General features: G+C 35.4%; 1 pseudogene; it reads left to right on the top strand.

Annotated features, from left to right (window-relative positions):
- Positions 1 to 1,123: 1,123 nt before the first annotated feature.
- Positions 1,124 to 3,055, top strand: LOC128174225 (uncharacterized; annotated as a pseudogene).
- Positions 3,056 to 10,055: the final 7,000 nt, after the last annotated feature.

Raw genomic sequence — 10,055 nt, forward strand, 5'->3', positions numbered from 1 at the left:
CTGAGGAATTCTCGTGGATGTTTACTTAAAAAACATTTGATATTGATGGATGATTAGGAGATCGAGAGAGCTAGTGAGCTATTGAGAAAACCAATGATGTATTATGTGACAGAGAATGTACCATCATCGGTGTCAAGAAAGGAAGACATAAAAATGTAGACATAATGTTGGTTTAGAGGAACCTCACTCGTCTAGTCGTCCTCATGTTACTGGTACAGAGGACGGTTTTGTGGAAATGTTAGCATTGCTAATAAATTTATCACCCCTGTTGCTACAAAATTGTATGTCCCTGTTGATAACAGACAAAATGAAGGAAAATAAAGTTTGTGGTTTAGCAAATGATGATAATGCTGGGAAAAAACAATCATTGTCATAATAAACGTTTTTGTCAACATTTCGTGAAAATGTACAGAGAATTCCAATGAGCAGAGGAAATGTGGACTGAAATTCTTCTTTATTTTGTATTCAATGTTGAGAAATTTGTTCATTTTCTATTATGTCGGTTAGACTCAAATCGAATACGAATACGTTCACGCATGAGTTAAATATTGTATGTTTTTGTGGCGCCATAGTTGCACGGCGCTTCAACCCGCTGGTGTAAGTGCTCGTAAACCACGGTGTAAGTCATTTTTATTTTAACACACTTTACTCATTACTTTGATTGCATTATTAGTTACCTGTATCTACACTGTCAACTATGCATATAGATGCGATTTTGCATAAACTGTGTTTTCAATTTGCCATGTGCTCGTTGTATTGTGCGCCATTTTTGTCTCATTAGTAACATATATACATGTAATTGTTGGCAATAATTGTCTGTATATCTTAGTTTGTGAATTGAATTGGACATATCAATTTAAGAACTTATCAAATAGTGATATTGAGAAATATTTTATAGAACTTAAGATTCACTGTATGTACTAAAGTCAGGTTCAAGAAAATTTTGTATGGAAAGCAGTTAGTGTTAAAACAATTTGGTTTTTCTGCATTTTGTAGCTTTTTACCACACACACGCACACGAACGAGCACCACGTGACTCAGTGCACACATGTGGTTATCTGTCTGTCAATAAACTATCAAACTGACTTGGGAGTTTTTGTGGCAGAATAGTAAAAAGACCAAGATGTGTACAACAGCAGAGCAGACCATTACTTCAACCGTTCCAGACTCAACTGTGGAGACCCACTCTACTGGAGAAAAGTTACTGCCCACAGATGGTGAAAGGAATGCTGTGAGAGAAGACCATGAAGAGGAACAAGAAGACGACTGTGAAAGTAGTTATGCAGATTCCTGTGTGATAGCGACTGATATCCTTGCAAAGAAGAGGGCACATGTGAGTAAAGCGAAGGCTAGGATGTTATACACTGCTAAAGAAATAACACTCCGTAAAAAACAAATGGAACTAGACGCGGAATTAGAAATGTTAAATCTGGAAAGAGAAGCGACAGAGGCTGAAGCAGACTGCCAAGCATTTGAATCGACTTTCGAACAGTTGTCCCCAGTGCTGCCTCGACTAAATACTTCAGATCTCAAACGTAAACAGGACTACTCCACGCCACGCCGTCACACCGTGTCACACTCACAGACCACCTCTTCTAATCAGCCTCAACCAGGCCGATCTTCTTCGTGTCTTACGCGTGATCACATCACTACCAACTTGCCTAACCTGTCTTCATCTTAAAATAAACCAGTGATGAAACGAACTTAATATTACCATTACTGCACTTGCATTAAATCATCATTTTGAATTTGATTATCTTTATAGATAAAGACACTCCATGAAATCTTCGAATGTGGAGGACAGTCAAGTGTTCCTTACATCACTGCCTTAAAAGTCGTCGTTTGTGGAATAAGACATGCTTTGGCATGTCCTCGTCTTTCCGAGACAGTTGAGAGATAGGCAGTGTACACATCCCCAGTTAAGACTCTCTTAACAATCAGAGGGCAAATAATATCAGTAAGTAAATGAAAAAAAAATCATAATTGTTAGTTTCCTTTATCTACAAAGCTTATATTGGAAAAAAAAATCTTGTTTCAGAAGGAAATGGAAAGAACTGTAAAAGTTAAGTGGTGTTGACACTTGTGTTCGTGCCCTTAGGGTAAAAGACGAATCAGCAGTATGCAAAGTAGGCAGCCAAATCCAACTAACCGATGTGGCTGTTCAGCTTTTTCAACGACGAAAATCCGTTGTCAAAAACCTCCCGTACAACTTTAAAGATATTTACAAGGGTTCTTATTAATTAATTACTTTAAAGAAATATTATTGCTTGCATCTCAAAAGTATGTATGCGCTTATATAGCCAAATTATTACTTTCTTTCCACAAGGAAGTACAATCTTTAGAAGTAAACATAACTATTAAATTCTTTGCATTTGAGTGAGTTGGTGTCGACCTATTAACGTTAACAGCAGACACAGAAGATTTCCCCGAGTTCTTAATCTCAAAGGAAACCTTAAAAATTGCACTTGGCTGTACAGAAACTGAAGAAGTCGAGGAATGTTTACAGGGAAACTCCCTCTTTGTGGAAACGTGAACTAAATAGTTTGCAAATCTCAACGTGCTAAATGATTTGCAGATTGTACAAGTAATAAGTGTATTGATGCACAGTGCAGAAAAAAAAAATTGAACTGATTTTGCCATATTCAAAAAAAAAATTATATCGTTAACAATTTTACTTCTTACTGCTTTCTGCAGATAATTATCTTTAATATAAATGAAAATCACGATATCGATTAAGCTTTCTACAATCTGTTCACTGCGCTTCACACCTGTTGCATCACATTCTCCTGATTCACAATCACTACCCGGCACATAATCAAAATCAGTCAACACATTAGCACCAACACAATCACCATCACTATCCTGGACACAATTATTCACAAGATCACTAGTTCATCAAGCAGAATATTATCACCACAAGAAGCCAAATTTACAATAGCTTCACCTTTTAATTACTGCATCACTATCCATCCAATTCGGTTTATTTTCACCGAAATATGGTTTTAATCTATCTGAATGCACCATCTTTGGTTTTGATCTCTGGGATTCCTGAGTTCTGTAAATGATATTACTTAATCACTAAAAATAGCCATATCCTATTATTTTAGATCTTTGGCAATTCGTACGTAAGTACGGAGTTACTGCGAGAATTCGATGCAACATTTGACAACGTCAGAAATATATTTCTGTATTTGATTCATTTAAAGTCTGCTAAATAATAAAAGCTTGAATATATAAACGACTAATTCGGCATTTTTAAAAGATAAACATGTATACAAGAAACAGACATTGTTTCACGTTTCATATAATTTCATCGATGCCCAAGAACAGGGACGCATATATCTGTCCGATATTAACCTGAACATATCGAATTAATAAATGTTAGCTAGCTATAAATGCTTAAGAATTTATACTTTAAAAATAACTCCGAGTGGTTTAACTATAAACGATATAGACGTCCTAAAGGAATTATTTATTTTCAGATCGTGTTTACATTTAACTCCGAACGAATCGCTCGATTAATGATAAATACGCTCAGTTATAAGTGATAAGAAAATTATTTGATAAAATTATGTGACTAAACAGTTCCTCGATAAGTGCATTTGTTTTTTATGCATAAATATAAGAAAATCAAAAATCGAATCGCTTACCTGTTTGTGTACGTTATTGTGTCCATCCCGCGTACGATTTAATTTTACCGTAGCACAGGTAAGTAAGTTAACCCACCCGAAGAATATTCGGTTTTAAGATTTAATTACTTAGTATTCTTTAGAGAGTAACTTTGATCAGATGTGAATTTTGAATTACAAGTTACTCTCTTAGAGTCTTCTTATGTAAAAAAAAAAATCGACATAAGAACTTAAGACACGATGAGCTAAGTAAGCCTGTTGTATTCTTTGTATTAAAACAGTAGTAAAGGATACACCCTTAGTTTCATGGAGAAGTGCTCAAAAATTCGGTTGTAAAAAAATTCACTGGATTAGGTAGCAGGGGATAGTTTTTTTGGTCGAGGAAATGTGAGGCAGATAGTGCTCATATATGAGATTTAATTTTTCAGTGGATTTTTAAATTTGCTAAAATTGGTTTGCGTGCAGGGGACACAAAGTCCCGACTCTTGAGAATTTTTAAACATTTCAGAATAAAACAAGTACAACTTACATATAGCACTATGAAGAATAGCCAGGGACGGTCTCAAAATTTTCTGAAAAATTGCCCTTTTTTCACATTTTCACGGGTCCACAACCACGCTGCCATAAACTACCATAGGATTGGTAGCTTAATGTATACCCATGCAAATAATCACCAATTGATGGGGGGGTCAATCACCTTCTTTTCGAGTGACATTTTGTGTTCTGAACCCACCCTACTTTTCAAGCACAAAACCGAAAGTGAAAATTTCGGCCACAGTTTCGCATTTTCATTCCATATCGGATGAAAAGTGCTACCAGTATTAAAGTGTCATATATCAATGAAATTGACATGAGCTCCTCTATCCACAAAATGAATGCAATAAATATTCTACCAATTTATACCCCTCCAATAACCAGCCAAACCTCAGGTTTTCCCTTTATTTCAAAATTTTGACCGGGTCTTTCCTTCGAAACTATCCCCTGCCACCTTTAACTTTTAGAGTTTGTTTCTCTCTAACCAAAACACTTTAAAATCAGAACGTTCATGCAATTCTGAGTAAAACTTTCCAAATTTGGTCTGATTTCATTGAAAAATAAAAAAGTTATGGCTGTTTAAGTATTACCCCCTTTCCCGGCTGAATCACCTTAACCTGTTTCTGTAAGGTTTTCAAGATATATAATGACTTCTTTCAATCCAAAAGATATTTTTTCTTTTAAAATCAGTTATAACAAGAAACCTTTATCCAAATCTGATGTAAAAACATTGAAATATTTACATTTAGTAACAACATATTGGAGAATTCAACTCATATGTATCACCTATCCCCCTGCAAATGGAAATAAGAAAAACACACTATTACTCCTTGCAATCAACCTTTTTGTTTCTAAATGGTATCAACAGGTTTAAAAACTCTATTGGAACATAAAAGCAACTTATTTGAAACACAAAACCTTCACTTTCATCTCTTCATAAGGGACAGGTACCTAGAAAATGGCAATCGGGCATCTTACCCGAGGAGTCATTTCCCAAATATGCTGAACGGATGATGATGAAACCTAATTTCCCTGTTTATTCTTTAACCAATAGTAAAAGATCTAGATTTATTTGTTAAAAAGATTGAAATACATGTTTTACATACAAAGAAATACCAAATTTGAACATCATGACCACACCCCCATCATGAGGTGGGAATACATGCAAATGACAAGTGGTTAAAAAGTGAACACAATTTCATTTTTTCTTGATATATTTTCAATAAAGAAGAAACCAGACATGTGTGTTTTGTTTCAAATGGGAGCAATTTTATGTACTTATGAGATTTTATCAAGAGAAATGTGAAATAAAGGCTATTTTTTGGTTTTCGGTGAAGAAAATTGAATGGTGGGGGGTGCTTTTTTGACAATCAGACATTTCAAAATTGTTTATAATGACTTAGACTGCAGATATTAACTATTTAGAATTACATGTAATGACATGTAATTTACATGTAGCACGTGTAAAATATATATTTAGCCATAAATTCTACTTTTTGTCTGTTTTAGTTTGAGAAAGAACAATATTTAGCAATTTCTTATCAAAACTAAGGGTTTTAAACTTCATAAAACTGCATGGCTATCAATCAATTTCGAGAAAATTTAAAGAAAATGGTACAATATTATTCAGTTAATCCAAATTCAACCCTGCATCTTATATCAATAAGAATAATATGCCTATAAAGGGTTTTAAAATAAGGACAAACCCAAAACGCTACAAAAGTTGCACTTTTTCTAAGGACCACCCCCTGTTACATTTTGGCCCCCAAATCTCATCACAAGGTTGAGCAATCATAAAAATTCAGCCAGTTTCCCATTTTACACACATTGAACATCTTTTCTGTTCCCATATTGTTCAACTTCAAGCCTAGTAAAAATTTGACATTTTCTTGAAGGTGGCAGGGGATAGTTTTTTTGGTCGAGGAAATGTGAGGCAGATAGTGCTCATATATGAGATTTAATTTTTCAGTGGATTTTTAAATTTGCTAAAATTGGTTTGCGTGCAGGGGACACAAAGTCCCGACTCTTGAGAATTTTTAAACATTTCAGAATAAAACAAGTACAACTTACATATAGCACTATGAAGAATAGCCAGGGACGGTCTCAAAATTTTCTGAAAAATTGCCCTTTTTTCACATTTTCACGGGTCCACATCCCGAGCAACTGCCATAAACTACCATAGGATTGGTAGCTTAATGTATACCCATGCAAATAATCACCAATTGATGGGGGGGGGGGGGGGGGGGGGGGTCAATCACCAAACCAGCCAAACCTCAGGTTTTCCCTTTATTTCAAAATTTTGACCGGGTCTTTCCTTCGAAACTATCCCCTGCCACCTTAGAAAAACTTGGCTGTGATGTAAAAATTCACAGTAAGGTAGCATAGAGCACAACCAATAGGCAATATGAAATGCAAATGCTTAAAAAATAAAATCACAGTTTCGATGAAAGCTTTACAGCTTTACCTACAACTGTAAAATATTGCAAATTGAAGTTCAGCTTAGAAAAAAAAACACATCTCAAAAGTTGAACAAAACTAATACAAAATCTACAAATAACTTTATGTTAACTACTCCTACTTAAACTCAATATACAAAACTAATGAACATTATGAAAAAAGTAGATTCGCACGAACTGAACCCGTGCTTTAGGAAATCAGAAGAGTTTTCGAGCTAATATTGGCTATATCACAGAAAAACAGAATATCATAGGGCAGTATCAAAAATAATGAATTAACAATGCAGTATGTAAACAGGTGCATAGAGTAAGATAACATGCATGTCACTGCTTGTACGAAAGGTAAATAGTCCGTTGGACAATTTGGTATATAAAAAAAGAAACAGCAGCGTTACATTTCAAAAAGGAATTTCAGCTACAGTTATAAAATTTGCATATTTTTTCTGGTTTGTTACCTAAACTTGTAATTTTCATTAATTCTTAATTGGAAAAGTTACAAAAATGTGTGATAAAAATAGATATAATGGTAAAATCTATGTGTCAATAATATCAAAAGAGTAGACATGAGCCCCAGATACCTCCGCTTGTTCCTTGAATGAAATCTTTGTGATAAGATATTTTTCTACCAGCAGTTTCTTCTAGACATTCCTCTTCTCTTAGGCCCAGTTCTATTCTCAAGAACAAAAGTTCCAACTTAATGCCCTTCAATCCTGCAATTTCATCCCTTACACACATCTCCACTTCTTCATCTTGAAATAGCAAGGGCATTAACGGTCCCACGAATTTCAATTTTGCGAGGTGCAACACTCTCAAAATTGATATATATATTTTTAACTGGAAATATAGGATACCTTAAAGGTGTATTTTCTCGTTGTGTTCAATGATTTCTTCTACGTGGGACACAACAAATTTCATTAAAATCGTTTACTTACATTGGACTGTTAGCCAGCTCTCTCCCTTGAGTTATTTCCACTGATTGACCATGCTCCTCCAAAGAGATTGTCCTAATTTTGACCTCTTTTTGTTCAACTGTAACACTTTTGACTGCTTCATCCTTAAGATTGACATTAACAATAAATTACCAGTACCCAAATGAGGTTCAACATGTATGTAATTGAATAGAATAAATATATGCATTCATTCTTTTTGTTATTCCTGTAGTACATTTCCTCGAGCAATTGCAAAATGTTATCAAATATTCGCACAAATTTAAAATGCTTGCATTTTTTGAAGGACAGTAAATAAACATAAGGTCCAATATTGATTCAAGAACGGTTTCTGTGCCGCAAAAAGTGAAACTTCTTAGGGTTCTCAGCCCAAGTTGTGAATACAACACCATTCAATGGCATCCAACACAAGTGTAGCTAAATGATAGTGAATCCAAGGAAGTAACAACGTGACATCTTTTCCATCGGTTTCTACATAAACGCCCCGTTTGTAAAATCCATCCGATCATTGCCATTGATTGATCTGCTAAGTGTGTTGTTTGGGTATGCGCGATGCTAAAACGTGTTCAGTAAAAGGGTACACAATAGAACAACAAGAGGGTATTTACAATCGGTTTTTACGTCACAATATGACCCTGACCTTCCAAGCATGCGTGCTGATAACTTTCCGACAAACATTTATGCTTACAATATGGCGAGTATTAGTTTTTTAACAGAAGAGGATGTTCCTGGAGCAGAATGTATTCAGCCAAGCATTGTAGAACAGACAAGATCCGGCTGACCAGGAAAAACAATTTTACACACTTGCGCAACATCATTCAAATCTTTAACGCATAATGACACTGGGAATTGAAGTATTCACTGAAATTTCGTCATTTTTCAGATAATAAATAAATAATTTTTTATAACCTATATTTATTCACATGCTTTATGGTTGGGCTAGATCAACTAGGAAGAATATCAGAATGAAGGTAAAAACATGATTGCAGAAAAATACATAACTTTCGTTTACGTGTATATTTCAGTTCTATAGCAAGTACAGGGAATCAAACTCGGTTATCATCAATATAATATCGTGATGGTCTTTCCAGTTGTATGCATTTATAGTTTACTTATATTCTTTTGGATGCAGTACAAGACTCTAAAGGAGTTGCTGTCATGCAAGGCCGGTGATGCAGCACCATATCCGACAGCAATGGTGAAAGTATGTGTCATGAAAGTTGGCCAGACTGCTACCTTCACCAGCTCCCACGGGGAAAAAGGCCAGATGATGAACGTCAGTGTCGCTGATGACACTGAAGCTATGACGGCCACATTAAGTGACGAGACCAAGTTTAACCAAATTAGAGAAAGACGCTTCCTCACTCTTCGTTTGGAGACGCTACTGTGAGCTTTGTCTTCAAGAGAATGGCATTTACAGAGACTATGTCGTGGATATAGATATGATAAGAGGACAGTTACAACAATTTGGGGGTGTGTCGAAGATGACCATTGAGTAGATGGAGGACGTCATTGCGCAGAGACTTCCGTTTAATGTACAGATGACTGCAGTTAGAATGTCAGTCCAAAGTATTTTGCTCTAAATTGTTTGAACTTAAAACGGCCCTGAGTAGTGCAAAATTTCGGCCATGCCTAATTGCAGAAACCTCAATTTTGTCAAAACTCAAACTTTCCAAATTGGATATAAATTCACTGTACTGCCCCCCGTATTGACCAGACAAACTCAGACAGTCAGTTAACGGAATTTCAGTTTTTTGTAACTACCGTGTCTCTAAGAAAGCGCTCCGTTGATGCTTGTGTAAGCAACTCCTGAGTTTTGGTACTGTACAGGTAATCTATGAACTCCTTTGATAACAGAGAATTTCGATAGAGATGATTCTTTTCTCCTTTTACACTGGTGTAGAATAATTGTGTCACTGTAGTCTTGCAGTTCTTGAAATATCAATGTTTCCTCTTCTATTGTATGTTTCATTTCTTTTAATTTCTTTTCAAACTTCATTACTTACAAAGTGTGAGTTTCATTTCCTTTTTCTATGAGGACCCGCGTCCTCTTCCCAATGAAGGGCTTCCTGACCTCTCGTCTTCAAAGTCTTCGAGATTATGCATCTTGAATTCAGTCGTTAGTGTCTTGATCTTTTACTGTTCTGCCCCCCGTATTGACCAGTCAAACTTAAGACAGTCAGTTAACGGACTTTATTAGCATAAGATCGCCGTCAAAGTTAAAATAAACAGAAAACCCTAATAAGCACTCATTCGTTTACATACACACTCATTCAATAATGTGAAGTACACTTTAATACTATAATCTACTGTGGCACTAACATTATACCAATACATGGTTAAGGAAATTCGAACTGACCAGTTGTTTGATCCTTTAAACACAGTTTAACTAAGCATTTGTATGAAAAATATTACTTTGACAATGAAGAATAGTGAAACACTTACATCAAGGTGCCTGACTGACTCTAAAGACATATGCTCGTTAATGT

This window comes from Crassostrea angulata, chromosome 2, assembly GCF_025612915.1.
Source record: "Crassostrea angulata isolate pt1a10 chromosome 2, ASM2561291v2, whole genome shotgun sequence".
Taxonomy (NCBI): domain Eukaryota; kingdom Metazoa; phylum Mollusca; class Bivalvia; order Ostreida; family Ostreidae; genus Magallana; species Magallana angulata.